This window comes from Dermacentor albipictus, chromosome 5, assembly GCF_038994185.2.
Source record: "Dermacentor albipictus isolate Rhodes 1998 colony chromosome 5, USDA_Dalb.pri_finalv2, whole genome shotgun sequence".
Classification (NCBI taxonomy): Eukaryota; Metazoa; Arthropoda; class Arachnida; order Ixodida; family Ixodidae; genus Dermacentor; species Dermacentor albipictus.
In genome coordinates this window covers 87,730,083-87,752,881 of record NC_091825.1, presented here as the reverse complement: position 1 = coordinate 87,752,881, position 22,799 = coordinate 87,730,083, and the positions used below count along the sequence as shown (strand labels likewise).

The 22,799-nt window shown below is 49.9% G+C and overlaps 1 protein-coding gene across 3 annotated transcripts in view; it reads left to right on the top strand.

Moving 5' to 3' along the window:
* Positions 1–22,799, top strand: part of LOC135906846 (uncharacterized) — a 62,687-nt gene that overhangs the window by 18,585 nt on the left and 21,303 nt on the right. The gene's annotated exons all lie outside the window — the stretch shown is intronic.

Below are 22,799 nucleotides of genomic sequence, written 5' to 3'. Positions count from 1 at the left end.
TGTGATTTAACAGCGAACTGATTAGAAGAATACGTTTAAATGGGTGCGCCAAGTATTTAACCTTTCTTCTGTTTTTTTTTTCTTTTTCTTTCTTTTTACCATGCAAACACTTCTCCCTCAGTAAAGCCTATGCTTGGCATATCAGGAGTGCCGTGTTGTACAGAAAGAGGGGGAATCGGGCACGTTGGAATGCGCAACATTAAAGGCTTCAACAGCAGTGCACAAGATCAGTATAAGTTGTAGGAAGGGACGCCACACGGCGCTTTCAACCGAAGGTTACTGAAGGAAAAACGAACATGATATAATGAATGTATCACATGGTCTCAACCCCCTTAGCGTACACAAATAATCGTTAGTAAAAAAAAAAGTTAACAATGCAGTTCAACAATGTAGTTCAGCTTGATGTACGACGACTTCTTTTAACGTACAATGTACAATGATTCGAATGCGAACATCGGAGAGAGTAGTTCATGCGCTGCACTGCGAAGAGCAAGATGCGCCAAGGATATCTGCGACCGGCCATCTCCGGTGTGTCAGAGACGCCGCTTGTGGCTCATCGCAGTCGGTCGCCAATACATCTCCGCGGCTTTTCCTTAGCGCTGGGCCGCGAAAAAAAAAAAAAAGTCCACGGGCTTCGTTGTTCGCATTTGAATCCTCATGCATAGTACCTTTGAAGGTACGTTAAATAGCAGTAATAAAAGGCTAGCATTTTAAAGGCAAGTACGACACAACAGAGCAAAACACAACACACACCACCAATCTGTCTTCGTTTTCTGCAGTGTTTACGGTCACAAGCCATGTTGCACCAACTTGCCCAATGTAGCACGCTTCAGCAGCGCTCGAGTGTTAGTTCATCACTATTTATTATTCGTTTAACGTGAAAGCGTAGATTTTTTTTTAATTATGGGGTTTACGCGCCAAAACCACTTTCTGATTATGAGGCACGCCGTAGTGGAGGACTCCGAAAATTTCGACCACCTGGGGTTCTTTAACGTGCACCTAAATCTAAGTACACGGTTGTTTTCGCATTTCGCCCCCATCGAAATGCGGCCGCCGTGGCCGGGATTCGATCCCGCGACCTCGTGCTCAGCAGCCTGACACCATAGCCATGAAAGCGTTGATTGACAGTGCAGGAAAGCAGGACCACAGTTGCCCTTTCTTTTCGAAATTCGCGCCTAATCCTCGGTACCCTTTAGTCAGTGTGACGTTGCGTATTTCAATGTATCTGTTCGCTTTAAAAAAAATTGTTGCTGAGCTAGTTGGTTCATGACTTGACGACAAAAGTGTACGGCGTTAAACAGCCGAGGACGAAGTGAGACATAAACGACATAGACGAATGTGTCGTTTGTGTACGGCCATCTCTGTGTCACTTAGTCATCGTCGGCTTAGCGCCGTACCTTTTGTCCCTATGCTCTTCGTAGTTGGGCCGTTTGACGCGTAGTAGTAGTAAGTGATTTTGGAATGAGAAAAGAAGAGATAAGTGTAGTACCGTAACTGTCTCTCGCTTAGGAGGTCACCTCACCAGTACTGCATGAGGGAGGGGTAATGGGAATAAAAGGAGTGTCGAGAAATAAAAGTCCGAGCACATGAGAGGTTACTGAAATTTCAAGTTGTCGTGTACTGCAACCCTTCCTTATGCTTGTTATGCTTGTTATTGGTGTAGCATCGCGTGTCGTAAAAAGTGGCGTAAAAAAAAGGTTTCATAAGAGAGCCCGAAAGGATCTAGGGCTCTAAAAGAGTATAGCGTCCTCGCCACGCCCCGTGTGCTGGTTGTAAATGTTTTGGGTTTGTGCAGAGCACGGCATTTGCTCAAAGTGGCATCATATGCTTCACGTCGTCAAACATGGTGACACCCATCATACAGGATGTTTCACGTAACTTGAACCAATTATATAAAAAAAAAGTGGTATCCGCAGCTGGATGAAACGAACGGCGTGTGGTTTGCCGCCACGTGGCGCTGCTTAAGAGTATTTTTTTAACATTACACTTAACTAAGATTTATTCTGCAAAATTTTTAATATTCACATTAGGGCCAACTGCCTTTCGTTGAGTTGTAGAGGGAGTTCCGAAATTATCGATCCATATTGTTTTGTGGCAACGTACATGCTGCGTGGAAATTTTTTTCGGCGTTTAAGAAAGCCCGCGAAATATGAAATGAAACCACGTGACTGCGCGCGTGCGCTATCATATTACAGCGCTCTCTACCGTGCGTCTATAGTCTGTCGCTTATCAGGGACGACGGCGCCTCCTTTCCGTGAGCCACCGCCAAAGATGCTGACGCACTGTGAAGCTGATGCCCAGATCCGGAGCCGCCGACTTCGCCACGGTCCGCGCGCACGGTTCTTTCGCACGAAACGCGGTTGAGAGCGCTGCAATACGATAGCGCATGATCGCAGTCACGTGGTTTCATATTTCGTGGGCTTTAAACGCCGAAAAAAATCACCCCGTAGCATCTACGCGGCTACAAAAAAAAACAAAAAATGACCAGGCTTAGCTTGGTTAAGCCAAGAATGCGTTGCATATTGCGCGAGTTGGGGCCCAGCTTTTCCTCCGGCTGTCGCGACGTCACGTCACGTGGTTGCGCTAAAGGTCAATGGTGGCTGCCCGGCCGCGCCCAAGGGCTGAACTGAGTGATTGCAACATGCAACGCATAAAAATAGAAGCAACTTAATAACAAACATAGCAAACTTAAGAGAATAGACCCATATATGAGACGCGCAGCAATGAACAATGGCTCATACCCTCAATAGTGGCTGCCCGAAGGCACCCAAGGGCTGAACTGAGTGATTGCAATATGCAACCCATAAAATTGGATTGGTCGTTTCTGAATCATTTCTACAACGCATCGAAACGCACTTGGCCCTAAAGTGAACATTAGAAATTTTGCACAATTCATCGTAGTTATTGAACTTATTAAACGCAATACAAGAAAGATACTCTAAGGAGCGCCACATGACGGCAACCCATGTCGTTGGTTTCATTCAGCTGCGTCTAGCCACTTAAAAAAAAAATTTGGTTCAGGTTACGTGAAACACTCTGTATACTTGTTCTCATTGAAAGTCATCAAAAGAGACTTATTAAAGATCTCCTGTATTAGGAGCTAGGGCAATTCTTTCGTGTCTGCTTAATTACTCGAAGCGCTTGATATTACTTGCACAAGTCACACTGAAATGTTGTGTAATTATTAAATTTACTAATTCGCAATTCCTTTTAACGCACATGTCCAAATTGTGAAATTCAAGCAGAGCTGTGATAAAGTAATATCGAATTTTCAGAAATCATGTGTTTAGCGTCGGTGTCGAGGAATATGTTTTCAATTTCTGCGGTGGTATGCACTGATGTTCCAGTTAGCCCTTACCAATACTGTGGTAAAACACTGTTGTGATAAGTCGTCAACTGGTGGAACAGCGTAGTTATCCACGGATTTCGGGGGCGCATCTTTAGAAAATAGCGTTAAGCATGTGATTTTATTGCGATAGCAAATATATGGACACGCACCTTCGTTGGCGTCGCCGTGATGTTTCGTAGGCTATGGTGTTGGGCTGCTGAGCACGAGGTCGCGGGATCGAATCCCGGCCATGGCGGCTGCATTTCGATGGGGGCGAAATGCGAAAACACCCGTGTACTTAGATTTAGGTGCACGTTAAAGAACCCCATGGTGGTCGAAATTTCCGGAGTCCTCCACTACGGCGTGCCTCATAATCAGAAAGTGGTTTTGGCACGTAAAACCCCATAACTTTTTTTTTGATGTTTCGTATATAAAGTCCAAGGGCGATAACATCTTCGCCGCGCGCCGTATGCTGTATGTACGATTGAAAGCGTGCGAGTGGGAGCCGATGATGGTGACTCAATCTTGCGCGTGCAAGGAAGGAAAGCGGGTAGCAAGCGCACCATCTTCCGCCGTGCGCAAGGCACCGGAGGGATGGGAGGGAGGGGGCGGGGCGTTCTATTTTGGCGGCGGCTATGTATGGCGCGGCCGCGTGAGCCCCATCTCGAAGGCGATCTGTAATGGGAACAGAGTGCGCCGACTACTGATAGCTTCGTGTGCGCGTTGTTCTCGCCGCTTAGTTCGCAGCACGAAGGTCAATGCGCTCGCTGCTGCTGCCGCGCTCCCTCACTCGAGCGTTTTGACAGCGTGTGCGCGCGATCATCGAGTGAGACGCGTTCATGTTGACTTGTACGCGCGTGACGCCATGCTAGTTAATTTAGTCAGCCGGTGAATGTTTAGAAATTTATACGCCCTATAGAACTATCCTTACTTATAGCTGCCTACAAATTTGCTATCGCAATCGATTGGTAGCCTTTCAGGCGGAGCTGTGACTCCCCTCCCCCCTTTTAAACGTATGTACGTTCATTACCGCTCATCTTCAGTTCCGTCATTGAGATTAGCGTCAAGGTTTATAATTACCAAGTTAATTAATGTAACTTTGCCAGTCAGCTTGTTACGTCACACTGTAGTTCTCGCTCCGATACATGACCACGTGGCTCTTGGAGAAATCCAGCCGATGCGTCAGAATTCCCCGCCGTAGTGGCTCAGCTGGCTATGGCGCTGCGCTTCTGAGCTGGACGTGGTGAGTTCGATACCAGGGCGCGACGGCCGCGTTTTGATGCGAGCGTTTTTCACCGCAGTTGTAGTGGTGGTGGTGGAATCGTAGAGCCTGCGACTCGTATGCGGGATGTACGTACTAGGTTTGAATTTTTATGTCGTCGCAAACCCACTTGTTCCCGGTATCACAATCCCGGCACCACCGGGATTATGTTTTTATTTATATATATAAAAAATCGTCTCACATTCAATATTGTAATTGTTATCTGCTCAGTCAACGTGAGTTACCTATCTTGAATTGCAATGACCGGCGACTCTTCAAAGCGTTCGCTACACCATTGTGTGCACTGCGCTCAGATGTGTTTCGAAACAGAAACACTGGTGCATGGAGCGCGCGTTCGCGTGAATTCTGATATATATATATATATAGTGGGCGAGCGGTGCGTGCTCCGGCCGTCCGGCGCCTAATCTGGGTCGTTCGCGACGGTGTTTATTGCACTGGGCCGATGTATCTGCAGACAGTCGATAAGGCACGATACGGGGGGCTTGCAGGCTAGCTCGCGGGCGCGCTGATAAGGCGCACGTATACGCCCGAAGCCTTGGCGCGCTCGCGCGCGCGCAGAGACTCGCATCCGTTCCTTACGAGAAGGCACGCCGCGTCGCAACGCCCGTCAAACCGCAGTAGCAGCGGCGGCAGCAGCAGCGGTGGCACAGGGATCCATGTTTCATCTCAAGCAACGGTTGGTGCAGCGAGGAGGTACGGCCGAATGACGGGCTCTCTTTCTCGCGTTTTATTGTGATTTTGTTTTTTTCTTCCTTCGTTTCCCGGAGTCGTGTGTCGCAATCGGCATGGCGACCCGTGGGGGGTGCGTTATCTTTGCAGTGCAGCGTTCCTTCCCGTGCTGTGTGTGTGCCGTTCGAGTCGCGCAAAGCGCGCGTGCCGGTGGAAGCGACGATGCTAGGAGAGTCGTCGTATGTAGCGCAAGCTTTGCGAAACTCTGTGCGAGCGTTTCGTTAGCGAAACGGTTCCACTTATTGTGCGGCGCGTGCCTCTGGGGTTTTCGTGGGCTCGTCCCAATTAGCCTCGCACTGTGGAGTATACTCGCGGCCGGCATTCGCAGCAAAAGAAAAATCCGAGGGCTGACTGCAAGCGACCACCGCAGCGGTGATCGTATCGTTATCGTGCCGATTGTTATCGTGAGTGGCGGGCGCCATAGTGCCAGCCAATGAGGGAACGTCGTCACGCAAGCGTTTTCGAGATTGCGCGTCCCGGTTCGTTGCGGCCCGCTATTGCTACTATTTAAGCTATGTAGAGTGTACCGTTATGTTACGCTAAACGTTTGACACCTCGACGCGATATCGCTTACAATCGCAGTTCGGCGAAGAAGGCGTGTGATAGCGTGCCCGATATGAACTGGATTGCAGTTTTAATGCCACCTGCTTTCCGAATGCACTAGAAATGGAGTTGTATGTGTCTATAAGGGTACCGCCTAGCAAGTTGCTGTTTTCCCAGTGCAGCACGCGAAAGAGCGAAAGGAAACCATAGAATATGGGGACAACTATAATAATTAAAGGTAGGAAAACGTTGACATCTCAAGAAAATTCGGCTTTAATTTCAGTATCTGCATTTCGAAGTCATCGGAAGTCCTCAATACAGAAAAGAATTTCAACGCTTTAAGACCGACACGTGAATCTTTCTCGCCTGAAAAAAAAAAAAAATGCCGCGGCATTTTTTTTTTTCCATAACCTGGTTGCAATAACTTTTAGACAAACTAGGATATCTTTTTTTTTCTTTCTGTGAAGCTTCGCTTGTAATCAATATCAGCTCCCCGCAGTGACCGATATTTGCCCAAACCTTGTCGGGGGAAAATGCAGAGGACCGAGTGTAGTTCGCTTAAGGGCAATTCTACGCTTGTCTCCTGCGCATATAACGGGCTTCGCACACGTATCTCCTTCTCTGTCTAACCCTCAAGAAGGCAGCGCCCAGAGATACACAGTTGTTATTCCAAAGCTCTCTGCGCTTCGTTATCTCGTAACCGATATGGCAGCGGTCTTGAAAGCGCTGCCCACAGGATGGCCGTCACGAGCCGCGGTCGTCCAGTGCGATTGAACTGCGATAAGTGCTCGAGGGACGCGGTGCATTTTGCTCTTATTTCGTCGCAGTGCGATGTGATAAAGGCGCGTGTCGATCTTGCATCTCGACCGATGCTTCTCGAGTGGAGGGTGGAACAGATTCGGATTCATCTGATCACTGCGGTTAAGAAGTGCGGACGGAGGGGATGTCCTGGGATGAATTGCGCCGACCATGGCCGCTAGGTAACCGATGATTATTGCCCATGCCTGGGAGTTTCTTGAGACTTGCAAGCTTCATCTTCCAGAAAGTTGCCGAAGGAAACGACGCCGATTCTTCCGTAATGTCGGCATGTTCACGTCTCTTAGTCTGTCGGCTGTCGTATTGTAGGTCGCCGTATATCCTTCTGATACCCGGAAGCAACAACGCCGTCATAATCTCATTGCAAGTCAGTTCTTTTTTACTGACTTGTATGTTACGAACGCGAAATAAAATTTTTTTTACATATCCCGTTTATAAATGAAAAAATAATACCTCCTGGCATGCATATAGACAAAGCGACGATCTCGTCGTGTTCGATATGGTGAAAATCGCTTTTGTTCACATAAACAGCTGGATGGAGATGCAACATCGTGCGGGACACGTTACCGTGAGTTAAGTTTTTTGATTGTTGTGTTCTTTTCTCCTTGAAGTCGACCAAAGTCTCTTCAAGGTGTTTATCGGCGTTGATGAAGCAGGAGGCAGGTTGGAGGTAACAAAACTTGAAGATATATTGCAACGGAAATATTTACACAGTCAAATACAGAGTTAGCAAAAGAACACTGATACAAAACACACAAGTAAACAGCGCCTTACTCTTCTACTTTTCTTAAGTTAGAGCCTAGGACAACTGTCATTACATACGACCAACCGAGTCTCACTGTTCTACCACTAAGTGGTTACGGCCCAGACTAGCGTTGCATCGTACGGAGTCTTACTGTTCTATCAGGTTTAGTGATTACAGCCTAGACTGAGGAACAAGCACCTCGTCTCGGTTGTTATAGGGGAAAGAGACAAAGAAAAAGGGCGGTAGGGTCGTTAGCCCATCCCACGGACGCAATTTCCAATGAGAGTTGACAGTTTCTTAAGCCACAACCCAAAGGGATGGGCTTACTCTCATAAGTGAATCTATTGGAAAACCACCCTGTTTTCCCACTTCCCACATCTTCCTCTCCCCCTCCTATTTCCACGTGGTCAGTGACGGCCTCGTCAAACACGCCAGGCCTGCATGATTTATTGAGGCCATCTCGCACCTCAGCGGCGTTTCTAGCCAGCAAGGGTGGCTCGGGCGCTGGTGTCCCAACACCGCGTACCGTAGCCCCCCTCAGGGTTTTTCCTGGTAGAAAACTAATTACCGCTGGCGGCATCCGGACTCGGGTGCTCTTCAAACGACGCCGCGCCCCTCTCTACGGCGCGCACTGCATGCTGTAACACGACACAAAGCGGGCTCTCCCCAGCGCTCAAAACAAGATGCACGTGGCTGCCGTCCGAATGCGTAGGGGGGTGAACCCCCCGCTCCGTACGCGCCAGACGTGGTCAACCTTGCTGGCAGCTGCGTCTCTAATTAGCAGGGGACTCAAGAGCCGGCGCCACAACGTCGCGTATACAACCTTTGTCCGCTCGAGCTTTGTCCGCGTGGCCCTATTATGACCATCGGCGGAATGTCAACAAAGCCCGCGTAAAAGCATTTTCTCCGAGTCCCGCGCCCCCCGCGGCGGCGCGCGCCTCGGCTCGTCACCCAACACCACGCGGGCCGTCCGACCCCTCAACCACAGAAACGATTGCCGCCTGAGGCGCTGGGGGGTTAGACGCTTCCCTATTCACAAAACGCACGGGCCACTCGCGGCACTTCAAAAGTACATACAAAACAATCATGCAGCCCTCCGCCGTCCATTCTGCGTGTTCGAGAGATGAGCGGCCTAACACGTTCCCCCTAAAGAGTATACTGGGCTGATTTTCGCTCAGTGATACGATAAATCACTGCCGCGATTACGTAATGAACATTCTAACCACACCCTAGCCTAATTACATCACAACAACAAACACTTTCATATAACAAAGCAAGAAGAGAGTAAAAAGAAATACACAATACATGTCATCAAACTATCAAGCACACGATTGCAGTTCCAAACTGTAAGAGCACTCTAGTGTCTCTGGGTCTTGAATCGGCACTCACAAAGTCCGCAATATACAGCGCCAAGTGAGCAGGAACATTCACGCCCATCCAGTTGGCATGGCAGTATAGTATTACGCTGGCTTCCATGAGCTGTTGTGAAGCCTGGACAAAGCATCCGCGTTACCATTACTGACACCCTTCCGATGTCGCACTGACACGTGATATCGCTGTAAAGCCAGCGCCCATCTTGTCAATTTTGCCCCGTGTGGAGTCGAAGTTGTAAGGTACGACAATGGATTGTGGTCGGAAACAACGTTTATCTCGGCACCAAAAAGCCAGTAGTCAAACTTCTTTAAGGCCCATATAATAGCAAACGCTTCCCTCTCAATTGTCGACCATCGCGTCTGAGTCGGCGTGAAGCGGTGGCTGGCAAAGGCATTAGGCCTCTCCTTTCCATCGGCTGTCATTTGCGCCAAACAAGCGCCCGCCGCCGTAGCTGATGCGTCTGTGAAAAGCCAGTAGGGCTCAGATGGGTCCGGAGTGCTGAGCGCAACGGCCTCGCACAGGGACTGTTTCAGTGTCTCAAATGCCGTCTGAGCTTCCTCTGACCAGGGTATGCTATTGGGTACCCCTTTCTTTGTTAACCGCATGAGCGGGCTCGCCACCTCTGCATATTCTCGGACGCACTCGCGATAGTAGCCGCACAGTCCTAGCAGGATGCGTATCTCCTTTTTAGTGCGCGGTGTCGCTACATTCTTAATTGCAGCTATTTTCTCTTCGTGTTCTGGGGTTGAGAATCTTGGTGCGCAACCTAATTTCTCGAGCATCGACTGTGTGAGCTGTGATTTGAAATTAGTGCCCTGGTCGGAACAGATCATTTCCGGAACGCCAGTGCGACTAAAAATTTCAATCAACGCGTCGCAAGTCGCCTTAGCTGTCAAAGAGCGCAGTGGGACAACCTCTGGCCACCTTGTGCAAATGTCCACCAAGCATAGCGCGTACCTATGGCCTCTCGCTGACGGTGTGTCTAAGGGTCCAATGATATCCACGTTGACAATTTGAAAAGGGTGCTCTGGCCTAGTGAGAGGAGTTATAGGCACTCGGTCCGTGCGACGCCTGTCAGAGCGAATTTGACAATCATGGCATGAGCGACAATGCTCTAATACCTCCTTCTCCATGCCAGGCCAAAAAAAATTATACCTAATGCGCGCTTTAGTTTTCTTCGGGCCTAGGTGCCCTCCGCATAGTGACTCGTGAGCCAAATGCATCACCTCACTGCGCTTGTCTTTCGGAACAACTAGTTGTCTCACTCGGGTGCCTACTACTGAGTCCCAGTGGTATAAGAGTCCATCAGAGACGAACATGCCGGATTTCCCACTCCGAGCATCTTCCCACCCTTTCTTTAAAGTAGCGTCAGCTAGCTGCAATCTGCGGAACTCTTCTCTTTGGCTTATTGACGCATCCCTCTCGTCACCAATTACCTCAACTTCCCCAGAAACACCTTCCTCCTCCAAAGTAACGTTGCAGGCCACTACCTCGGCTTTCTCATTTGATCGCTCTATCCTCTGAGTAGGCTCGGCCGGTGCTACAATGGATTCCAGAGAGCTGCTGGCCCTGAATAAATGTTCCCAATCTTCCTTGGTCAACAAACAATCTGTGCCCTCGACGAGCTCATTAGTCAACGCGCAGAGTAGGTCAATGTTCTGGGGCTCCGCCGCCATTTGCGGGCTATTTAACTTTACCGGCAACGTTGCTAGCTTTGCCTCGATAGTTTTACCAAATGCAGACACCAATCTTATTGTGCCTGATGGCTCCACGATACTTTTCGGAAGGAGACTCTCGCGTATGACAGTTATTTCACTTCCCGTATCTAGAATCGCATCTGTGGATACGTTTCCGCATGAGATAGGGATCAACTGCAGGTTAGTCATGCCTTCGCCTTTGTGTTTCAAGGCCTCTACCTTTGCAGTGAGGACTCCATTCGGTATCTCACTTCCCGTCTCGTGGGCTATCGACGCCCTTTGTGCCCTCTGCCTTGGCTCGATAGCCTTCTTTGGCTGATTTTCCTTGTCACTAGACATCGGGCAATCCTTAGCGAAATGGCCTGAGCTGTGACATACGTGGCACCTGAGGGCGCTTTTCCCTACGCGTGTCTGCCTTTGCCCCATCTCTGCCACTGATGACTTTGAGGCGTATCCTTTGCCTTTGGCTTGTTCCAAAGTTTGTAGTACTTTGGCAATCTCAGGTGGCTTAAGCCATCCCTCGCCTTCTCGTAGCATCACGTATTCAAGACCCTCTATACTAAGGCCCGCTTTTATACGATCCGCAACCATGAGTTCTGCCATCACTTCTACAGTGTCGGCTCCTCTTACTTGAAGGTAGTAGGAAAAATACGTTTTCATTCGCGACGCGAACTGTGACCACGTTTCCTCCTTCCGCTTCACTGCTCTCTCAAACCTTTGCAGATACTCTGCCGGAGAAAGCTTCAGTTCCACCAACACTGCCTGTTTAACTGACTCGTAATCTGTACTCTCTTCCTGGTTGAGGTTACGCAGTAGGTAGCGAACGCGCTCAGTTAGAGCTGGCATGACTAAATGCACGCGACTCTCATACGGTACCCCGTAAGTAGCAAAAAGTCGTTCTACCTCCTCAAACCATAAGGGTACATCCGCGTCACACGGCAGGCGGAACCCTTTCAGCACTTTTGCGCATTGCTCGACGGAGTCGAAGCCCATTCGCCTCCGATCGCCCCGGTCCGACTCAGCGCTGGACGACGTGCCATTGAGACGTTCAGCATTCGTCCTTGCCTGCAACAGCCTTTCGTACTCAATCTGAAGTTGTATACAGGTAGTCTGAGCATTGAGCCTTTGAATTTCAAGTTCAAGCGTTCTTGTATCATTCGGAATTTGCAAAGGCTGAGATGCCTGCTGCGACAATTCCTGGCTCTGACTGGGTTCTCTCATTTCATTTGACTTATCGGAATTTAGCCTATCGTCATTTGATAACTCCCGATTCCGATCCATTCCCGCCACCGTCACACCCTCAATTCCATTAGACTCCATTGTCTCTGCGCCCCCGCGTGTCCTCACCATTTGCTCTACACATCAACTGCCATGCCAACTTGAGAAAGACGCAAGAAATCCTGCTCACCCTTTGCTGAATGCACTGTCGTTTTCGGATCTCCTCCACGGTGCCGGGCTTGGCTGCTGTGGGATCTTCTCGAAGGTGCAGGAGGTGCTCGTTGGATGACTTGATCCCCTCACCACTGGTCCAGCATTCGATGTTGTAGAGCTCGCCGATCCTGTCGGCTGCGCCAGTTAAGTTTTTTGATTGTTGTGTTCTTTTCTCCTTGAAGTCGACCAAAGTCTCTTCAAGGTGTTTATCGGCGTTGATGAAGCAGGAGGCAGGTTGGAGGTAACAAAACTTGAAGATATATTGCAACGGAAATATTTACACAGTCAAATACAGAGTTAGCAAAAGAACACTGATACAAAACACACAAGTAAACAGCGCCTTACTCTTCTACTTTTCTTAAGTTAGAGCCTAGGACAACTGTCATTACATACGACCAACCGAGTCTCACTGTTCTACCACTAAGTGGTTACGGCCCAGACTAGCGTTGCATCGTACGGAGTCTTACTGTTCTATCAGGTTTAGTGATTACAGCCTAGACTGAGGAACAAGCACCTCGTCTCGGTTGTTATAGGGGAAAGAGACAAAGAAAAAGGGCGGTAGGGTCGTTAGCCCATCCCACGGACGCAATTTCCAATGAGAGTTGACAGTTTCTTAAGCCACAACCCAAAGGGATGGGCTTACTCTCATAAGTGAATCTATTGGAAAACCACCCTGTTTTCCCTCTTCCCACATCTTCCTCTCCCCCTCCTATTTCCACGTGGTCAGTGACGGCCTCGTCAAACACGCCAGGCCTGCATGATTTATTGAGGCCATCTCGCACCTCAGCGGCGTTTCTAGCCAGCAAGGGTGGCTCGGGCGCTGGTGTCCCAACACCGCGTACCGTAGCCCCCCTCAGGGTTTTTCCTGGTAGAAAACTAATTACCGCTGGCGGCATCCGGACTCGGGTGCTCTTCAAACGACGCCGCGCCCCTCTCTACGGCGCGCACTGCATGCTGTAACACGACACAAAGCGGGCTCTCCCCAGCGCTCAAAACAAGATGCACGTGGCTGCCGTCCGAATGCGTAGGGGGGTGAACCCCCCGCTCCGTACGCGCCAGACGTGGTCAACCTTGCTGGCAGCTGCGTCTCTAATTAGCAGGGGACTCAAGAGCCGGCGCCACAACGTCGCGTATACAACCTTTGTCCGCTCGAGCTTTGTCCGCGTGGCCCTATTATGACCATCGGCGGAATGTCAACAAAGCCCGCGTAAAAGCATTTTCTCCGAGTCCCGCGCCCCCCGCGGCGGCGCGCGCCTCGGCTCGTCACCCAACACCACGCGGGCCGTCCGACCCCTCAACCACAGAAACGATTGCCGCCTGAGGCGCTGGGGGGTTAGACGCTTCCCTATTCACAAAACGCACGGGCCACTCGCGGCACTTCAAAAGTACATACAAAACAATCATGCAGCCCTCCGCCGTCCATTCTGCGTGTTCGAGAGATGAGCGGCCTAACACCGTGTTTATGCTGCACAGCCTGTATTATCGTGATAGCATTAAGGGCCACGTGTCGCGTAAAATCCGGCGCCGGCGTCGGCGGAGTTGTCCGTGAGCGAAAATTGCCGTATACAGTTAGTCGGATACAACTTCAGAAAAAAGGCGAGGCCCCGCCCAGATGACTGAAGTGGCGAAGTCACCGGCCGTCCGGCGCATGACGTCGGTCCAGAGTGCGCGCCCATTGGTGAATGCTCCTGTGCATTCGCCTGGGAGGAGTAAACGCCCCCTTTTTTCTAAAGTTGTATCCGACTATAGGTATATGCATAAGCCACGCCTTTCTATGTGGCATGCGGTATATGCGGATTATATTTCCACACCGTTCTATCACTAATGTTTCTCATACGTTGTCTTACATTCTCGAAAAAGTTATTCTTCTTAATGTTAAAATGACTGCTCGCAAACAAATGACATGAAACAAAACAACGACAGCGCGTGCCTTTTATGGTAAATCACCTAAGACTTAAATATTAAAGGTGCCAAACAAGAACAGAAAGCTAAATATGATGTAATTTTTTTGGCGCGGCTGTGCGCTACCCCGGCGATCGGCCCACGCAAGAGGCCACGTTCGTACCGGACAGCTCGCCTTCGTGCATAGCGTTCACCACCAGGGTTTACCGGTAAACATTACGGTCACATAAGCTGCAGTTGCCGGGAAGCGTGAGAGGCAGTCGGGGATCTTCGAATGCTATCAAGTATTCACTCTGAAAGGAGAAGTTTAAGCGCCCTTCCAAGTTATTTACATGTAATTTCCTGGTATTTTAAGACACACTTTCTGATCGCTTTTAGTCGTCTCTGACGACGTTAAAGCCTGTGCCGATTTACCGTCAATTGTCTCGAAAGCTGGCTACAGGAATATAACTAAACCACTTAAATACACATCCGCAGGCGTCTTCCTTCATATTTGGTACGAGTGTTTCACGTAATTGCTTCCGAATCAACATTGAAAAGGATTAAAACAAATGCGCAATGTAATGCACGAGGAGTCTCAAGAAAATAGACACGGTTTCTTTTTTCTATCCCACTATTTCTGGCAACACGATCTAAATGTTGAAAATACTTGACTAAGCAGCAAATCATTATGATGTACGACGCAAGGTGGAGGGAGTATCGTTCACGGGGACGTGTGCACTGGTGGACGAAAATTTTCGTCCTGAACTGGTCACTTAGCTTGTAATATTGCCACTAAGGAAAATGGTGATCCGTCGTGAGAAGTCGCGTCCTTGCTATGTGCGTCGCTATACGTGCCAATCCCTAATCAATACCCGCCGTGGTTGCTTAATGACATTGGTGTAGGGCTGCTAAGCACGACGTCGCGGGATCAAATCCCGGCCACGGCGGCCGCATTTCGACGGGGGCTAGATGCAAAACACCCGTGTGCTTAGATTTAGGTGAACGTAAAAGAACCCCAGGCGGCCAGAATTAATCCGAAGTCTCCCATTACGCCGTCATAATAAGATCGTGGTTCCGGCACGTAAAGCCCCATAGTTAAATTTTTCTTAGATCCCTAATGAAAGCTATCCTAACTGCCAATCACGAATCAAAGCGAAGGAGTTCGCCGCACCCGTCTTGCTGCGTCAGATATCAACCGCGCGAAGCGCGCTCTCTCACCGTTCACCGTTACTTGCGACGCGTATATTCGGGCACATCCACATTATTCCTGACTATTTGAGAATGAAGTTTTTAAACGAAATGACCTGTCAAAGTCCGAAGGAAGTGGCACATTGTTGTTTGCTTTCTTCACGTATTCCTTCCATTTAAGGACAACCGGACTAATTGACAATATGGTTTTTCTTTTCACGCAACCGGCTCCCTCCGATCCCCTAATTAAGTTGTCATAAAAGAACTTCGGCTGCCGTAAACGTTCGCGCCACATGACCGGTTTCGAAGGAACCAATTCTGGCGGGGTTTCAATGGACATCACGAAGCCTCCTTCCGGCCATTTAAGCCTTCTAGGCGGCAGAAATAAAATTAAGAGACTTTTAGATTACTTTTAGATTAGTTTAGATTACTTTTACTTTTAGACGCAAGCGTTGGGGCCACCTAGCGCTTGGGGCCACGGCACTGCGCATGCGCAGACACCTACGTAGGTGTCTGCGTATGCGCATTACGATAGCACCAGAGGCTAGGGGGCCCAAACGCTTGCGTCCCTCTAATCTAAAGCTCTGTAATAGTGGCCGAAGTAGGACTTGACCGTATAGGCTGTTTCTAACGCGCTGTACGGAAAGCTATAACACGGGGCGGCCCGCTTTGATAGAAAGATAAAAAACAGAAAGGCTCATTTCAATCAACTCGATCAACGAGAGAGATACATATATAACGCAGCTCAAGCACACGGCCTATAGACGCAATCGCCGGGCGCTACAGCATGTCTGGATTGGCTCAATGCGCCTCCAAGACCGTGCGACGTGCCCTACGGCTTGCAGTGCTTTCGCAGTCATTCGCGCCCCAACACGAGCTGCCCCGTATACGACCCTGTTTCACGATCGAGTACCGGCGAATGCACCGCGCCCATGACAGTGCGCGAAGCGCTGGCGACCGCTACCGGGGTCCATGCTCCTTCGCGGCTACGCACGGCTCCCCTTCGGTCGGCGCTGACGTGACATATTTATTTCGTCGCGTGACACCCATCCCCACGCGTGCAGTTCAGTCGCCGACTCCGTCCGGCGGCAGCGTTCAACTTGCGATTCGGTAACGAGACACTGGCTGTTGAAGAAGCGCCCTGCATGGGGTCTCCCTTTCGCCGTCCCGCGACTTGGGTGTAGCGGTCGCAAGGGGGGGGCGGGGGGGGGGGGGCACTGTTTGATTCATTCGCCGCCCCGACGCGGGCCGTTTCATGGGCCCCGAAAATTCGTCGTGCCGTCTTGATCACTGGCTTGACACGTTGCGTGTGTGCGCGTGCCTTTACGATTGCTGTTTGCTTTCGTGGCCGCGGAGACGGCGATCGGCGCCGCCATGCGTGGTGCTTGGCAGAAGTGTTCGTTTCAAAGGGATCTTGCGGCGGTGCCGCAGGGCGTGAGATTTGGCCCCGCGGCGCTCGTGTGTGTAGAGGCGGCGTCTTTTCGCAGGGCTCGCCGATCTGCGCGCATCGTGTCGGGGCAATGGTTTCGGCCTGTGACGTGTCGCCAGTTGGCATGTTGGCTAAATGGCGCTGGTTCACATCCTGAGGCTCGTTATACCGCCCGCCAACCCGTATACGCATGCGCAAATATCGATAATACAGTGGGCGTGGAGATTCGAACTAGCAGAAGGGAGCCTGAAACTGAGGAAGTACGCGGCGATGAGTGCGGGAACGTGGCACGTTGCAGCCGCCCTCGGTGCATGACGTGGGCCTACCAGGGCGCGTATCTTGAGAAGCCTGTAGCGTTCATCGCAGCTTTCCTACCGTCTTATATATTTGTATTCCACTCCCGTATTATACAATCAGCGCAAGACACTGCAAGCGCTACAATAATGCGATACTTCAGTCCATTTATTTGTTATCTAGCAAGTTTCATTTGCAGTTCGCTGAAAAAGAAATGCTAGGCCGAGAACAAGATGCTGTGATGCAATGGCTTAACGATCTCCCCCCCCCCCCCCCCCGTCAGATATCAAATGTTCCTAAATGCAACATAGGCGCGCCAGCTTTGCCTGCAGGCTCGTGCCAACTTGCACGTGTGTTGTCTGTACATTTTAGCAAAAGCAGCGCTCGTACATTCGCGAAGACTTCTACTATTTGTGCCCCCGGTTGACCAAGAGTCCGCTTCGCTGCGATCGTGTCAGCTTGTTCCTTCGCCGTGGTCCACAAAACGGAATTGGGCAACGTCATATGAGCGTGTTGATAGGTCTTACTGAGAGGCCACCTGAATGCGCTCATTTGAGGAAAGTCGTCAAGCGATTCCGAGAATGTGTCGTAAAACCAAGAAACAAACGGCCTCACTAACTGCTATTGTATGCTAGTTGTCTGCATGACAGGAGAACTTTTCACAATTAGTGCTTTCTAAACAGAAGTATCATAAGAAGCCAACAAACAGTGGCACCAAGGTCAACACAGGGAAATTACTTGTGCTTGATAAATGAAACAAAGAAACGATAAATTAATGGACATCAAAGTGGACGAAACAGCAACTTGCCGCAGGTGAGGAACGATCCCGCAGCCTTCGCAGGTGGGATCGTTCCCCACCTGCGGCAATTGTCTTTTCATCCGCTTTCTTTCCATTAATTTATCGTTTCTTCATTTCATTTATCAAGCACAATTTCCCCTAAGTTGGCCTTGGTGTTTGTTGGCTTCTTATGATATTACTAATAAAAATCGGGCCCCTCGGTTAACTCCTTTTGTTCTTGTTCTAAACAGAAGTGTGTTTCAGTCGGATAAATTTATTATTGTTACGCGGGTGAGTGAAATAAAGGGAGATCTTGCTGGCCTTGACGTGTGATGATGTTTCGGGAACTCACGGTGGCTGGTAAACTTGGTTTCGTATACCTGGCCATCTTATAGCCGAAGCCTGAGAACGAGAGCTCCAAAGAAAGCTTACAGAAATTTACCGGGCAGAGAAGGAGGAAGGGGGGGTTATAGGCGAGTTATTCGCAGCTTTGTTTCGCGGAGTGATGTGTCGTCTCGGAAGACGACTACGATAAAAATCTCAGTGCCCTTCGATTCTGTGAAGAAGGTTGACCAGCGAAGCTGTGCATGTGGGCCCCTTAATGGTGAACTCACCTCCGCCGCGGGTCGGCCTGGCATTGCACTATCTTCGCGATCGGCCCAGGTATGGGGAGTGCTTATCGCCTGCTTCACCTCCACCGCGGGTTGACCCGGTATTGCACTATCTTCGGGATTGGCCCACGTTTGGGGAGTTTTTTGATTACGACACGAAAATTTCCTTGGACGGTAGAGGTATACAGCTTCGCTGTAAAACGCACCCACTAGTGGCACAGACACATGGAAGCAAGTTTGCCTCAAGCGGCGAACGCTAGCCTGTGCTTGTTCCAACGCCCGAGTTACTGCCTGCTGATATGGTGCTTAGTCCTTGTTTTTAATAAATCGTCGGCAGCCACAAGCGGCTGTGCAGACTACGGAGAATGCGTGCGCAGATCAAGTGAAACGCTAGCTTTTAAGGCTATAAATCGCGGCATTTCTTTTTCTTTCTCATCACCCTGCAGAAGAGAAGTACCACTAAAAAGCAGTCAGTTGGGTTAGAGAAAAAAGAAATAAGTTCAGCAGTACGTAATAGAAAGGTTAACTTTCACGTAGTTCACATCTCTCGAAAGTAAAGGGTGTCCTAACAGACTGAGCCTTCCAAAACAAAACAAAACAAAAAAAACTTTAATTTTTTTTTTTTATTAACCGCCTTGAAATGCATAGAACTACTCCAAGCTTCTGCTTTCCTCGACTTTTCCCGACTCTCGCATCGTTTATTGCAAGCTCGTATTGCTCCGGAAAGCTTTTCGCGTACTTCCGTTTTCTGACGCGACACTTGGATATGAAACTCCTGCGCCGTCAGCATCGTGCCGAGCAATGTTTCAAGCTCGCTTTCGTGCGCCCTTCGATGTCTTTTTTCGAGCGCAAGAATTACGCGGTCGTCGTCCTCGTGATGGAAAACAGTCGGAACCGGCCGAAGAGCGGGAAAGCAAACCGACAAAATAATAATAATAATAATAAAAAGAAAGCAACACGCGAAGAGAGGGCTAACGACGTGTCTGACGATTCACATAAATATTATGCGTTCCCTGCGGAGGCGCGAAGGCTGTCCAACGCGTGCAAAGCGCGCGCGAACTTGAAACCGCGAAACTGGCGGGCGCATGGTCGTAAAAAGAATGGCGAACTGCAGACCACTGCCGGTCGGGGCCTGCGCGGTAGCGTAAATGACAGGCTGCAGTGCGAGAAGGCATCCTCCTCCGGACACGCTCGCGTCTTCGAGCTTTTAGCTTCTTGCAGGCACACACTAAAGTTGCACGCGTTGATGTCTCTTTCGCTAAGCAGAACGCAGTCGGAAGAACGACGGATAACGCCGCCTGCTCACACCAGAAATGCTTTATAAAAAAGCACTCAAATAAATAGCTCTCTCTACCACAATGAAACTCAAGTTTGCGTTGATCAGTTAAGATATGCTGTGGTAGTATAAGTACGCTCCCGCAATAGCTTGCTGAACCCTCTCACTGTGGAAGGAGGTTTCGTTTAACGGTGCACGAATGTAATAGAAATGCCCGAACCGACACCGCCGTGAAGTTGCCGGAACTACTCACCTTGATATCATTAATTTTTATGGCATCTAAACGGGTCTAGTTAGTTGTTCATCGGTAAATTAGAGATTGCATTGCTTTCCAAGGGAACCAATGACCCAATTTGGGAAGCTCCAAGAATTTTGTGCCCCGCCAAGGCAGGCAGAATAGGAATATGTCCTTTGATATTAGTGACGTTGCACTGACGTGTAGGCCCTGATGTTCGGCTGTGAAATTCGAGAAAGGGAAACTGCGGGACTCGTTTACTGCTCTAGTATAATCAGCTGTCTTTCTTCAACACTCCCGAACTCTCGCGCTATATACAGTATATATGGTCTGGGTAATAATAGAAGGGTGATAGAGCGTTGTTTCCTCTGTAATAGAAGCGTAAATCTAATGACAGGCGTCGTATACTCAGAAATTGCAAATCTGGACTCTCAGGATATTATATCGAGCCTGTCCCTCACCTGTTTGCTTTTTTTTTTTCGCACTTGGTCAGTGGTCCGAAAGGCTCTGCGTCTCTGTTGCGAGCAGCATCGACCTGTGGGCAGCGGTGGATGATAAGGAACGATTAGAACCAGGCGAAACAGACTCATTTCGTTGTACCGGCCCTATTGTCCGCAAAACCTTCTCGGAAGCTCGGGGTTAACAAGCGTACTTCCCACTCAATCGCGTATCATATGCTGCAATTACGGAGCGGTGGAGCTAACAAAAAAGCGATTCTCCGAAAAGAATGGCTTCACTTTGTTTTCGTTTTCGCGTTGCCAAAATGGCATAAATATTCGGTTACACGCCTTCGCTCGCGAGCCGAAGAATAACGTGGCAGCGACCTCGTCTTCTTGCAACGAGGTCGCTAGTGCGACCCCGGACACGCGCATTTTCCATCTCACCGGCTCACCCAGCGTCGTGAGAGAGCGAGCCTCGTCATGGCAGAGTGGCGACCGAACTCTTCGATCACTGCCTACACCACGTGAGTCGTCTCAATGTGTCCCGGGAACTAGCTTTTTTGTTTCGTTTTCGGCGCTTAGCTTCGGGTGACGTGGAGTGCAATGGAATACACCGCACGTCGCGAGCTGCAGCACCATTAGCTCCAGAAGGCATGCATTGCAACAGGCTGGTCGTTAGTATGCACACTGTACGGACGCACTGCTCTGACAATTCTGCAGTGGGCAGAATCATGAGGAATTTTTTTTGAGAAATGAGCCTGTCCTGCAGTTCAGGAAGTTGTTCTCGAACATAGGTCCAACGTTTGGCCCCTTGTGACGCTTCGGCAGATGTATGTGTAATATTTTGCGGATCCTAGGCACTGTGGGAATCGACGTAAGCGAAGCCTTTTGTGCTGTTTGCTTTGATTGGCGATAATTAGCAGTGATGTTGACGGGCGAATGTATCATTTATTCAGCGTTTAGTGCAATACGAGACTGGTGAGTTGACGGCAAATGATACCTTGCTTGCATCACTGCTCTGTCTCAGCGGTACACAGAATGCACACAGAGCACGTTTGCTTCAGGCGTTGTTGTGCGCTATTGTTCATAACCTCCGATAATTTTAGTATTGCCATTGCCTCACACTGCACATCGCATCGAGGAGAAGTGTTAAACTTTGCTTGGAACTATGGGACTGTACATGCCAAAACCACAATCACATTATGGGCTTCTTCGATTTTCGGAGTTCTGGCAGCCCGCTGGGAGCCAGACGGCAGCCAGCTAGTTCCGGTTCTGACAGGAAGTCACGTGGGCTGGGATACCAAGACAACCCGAACCTGCGCGAAGTTTGCAAAATCGAACGCCGGTACAGCTGGCTAAATGTAAACATGCTACCAGCATGGCAGCGCCCGTCGAGGCCGACGCGCGCTTGGCGTAGTCGGCCCATTTGTGCGTTGCCAGCTTGAAAATATATAGTTGTATTCAGGAATACGATCACTTTCGCGCGATTTCGCGCGACTGGGCGCAGGACGCGTACTCGGCCAACCTCGCCTTGCGCAGCGCAACAGATGGCCTCCGACGAGGCGCATGACAAGACGCGAAATCGTGATTGTACACTCGAAAGCGATAGCTGGAGGATCCCTGCTCGCAGCGATCACGTCGACCACCGGCGACAATGATGAGTTGGCGTTGTGTCATCACAAGACATGAAAAAGCAGGTTAACGGGTACCTCTCATACGCATAAAATTTCGCGCCGAGCTGTTTGGGCTTCGATTTCAAAATGTTTGTTGTGGCTGATAGTGCTTTTCATTTAAGGAGCTGGGGACGCGGCTGGCGCGTGAAAATGCACGTCGCCTGTGACCAGCGAAACGTTTCACACGAAAAACAACATTGGTCGCAATCATGAGAGCAATAAGCCAATGTACGTCTGTCTAAATGTACCGAGCGCAATCAGTGTATTTGTAGATCAACGGCCTGCAGTTAGAACACATATCGGTTTCGAGCTGCCACCTAATCATACGACGGAGAGATGGAGCGAACACGGGCTAACGGCAAAGCCTTCGCTAACTGCAGAGAAAGGAGAGATATACATACGCGAAATATGTGAAAAGGAACGCCACCAGAGAAAGACGAAACCAAGATGTACCGCAATGTGTGAATGAGCGTCTACAATTTGCGTGGAACACGATGCATATAATATGCACGCATGAGAGCGCGGCGCGCTGTTCGCCGCGAAGAAGCAATCAGGGGACACACACACACAAAAGCTTTAAACGGTTCACCACGGCTCGTATCACACCGCTTCGCGATGCGGAACGGAGCGTTAGCACCTAAAAAGATAACGCTAGAAGTAAGGAAATCCGGAGATGACCGTATACACTTGGCTGAGCGAGGTAAATTTAAGTCCTCAAGCGCCGGCGTTGCAATCCGTGAAGTCCCCGTAAAGATGGCGCCGAGCGCCCACCGCCTCTTTTAGTCGTCTGCTAGCCAGAGAACTTCCAGAGAGCAGCCAGACCAAAATCGTCCTGGCAGGTTCTGGCAGCCCGCGGGTAGCCAGAACCGTCCAGCGCGAGCAAAACGAACGCCCGGCGGAAGTGCGTAGCGCGGTGGGCGGAGCAACGCGAGAAAAACGAAGACGCTCTGGCTGGCTCTGGCAGCCCGCGGGTAGCCAGAAGTGGAAAATCGAAGAAGCCCTATGACGCACGGCGGAGTGGCAGACTACGGATTAGTTTTCACGCC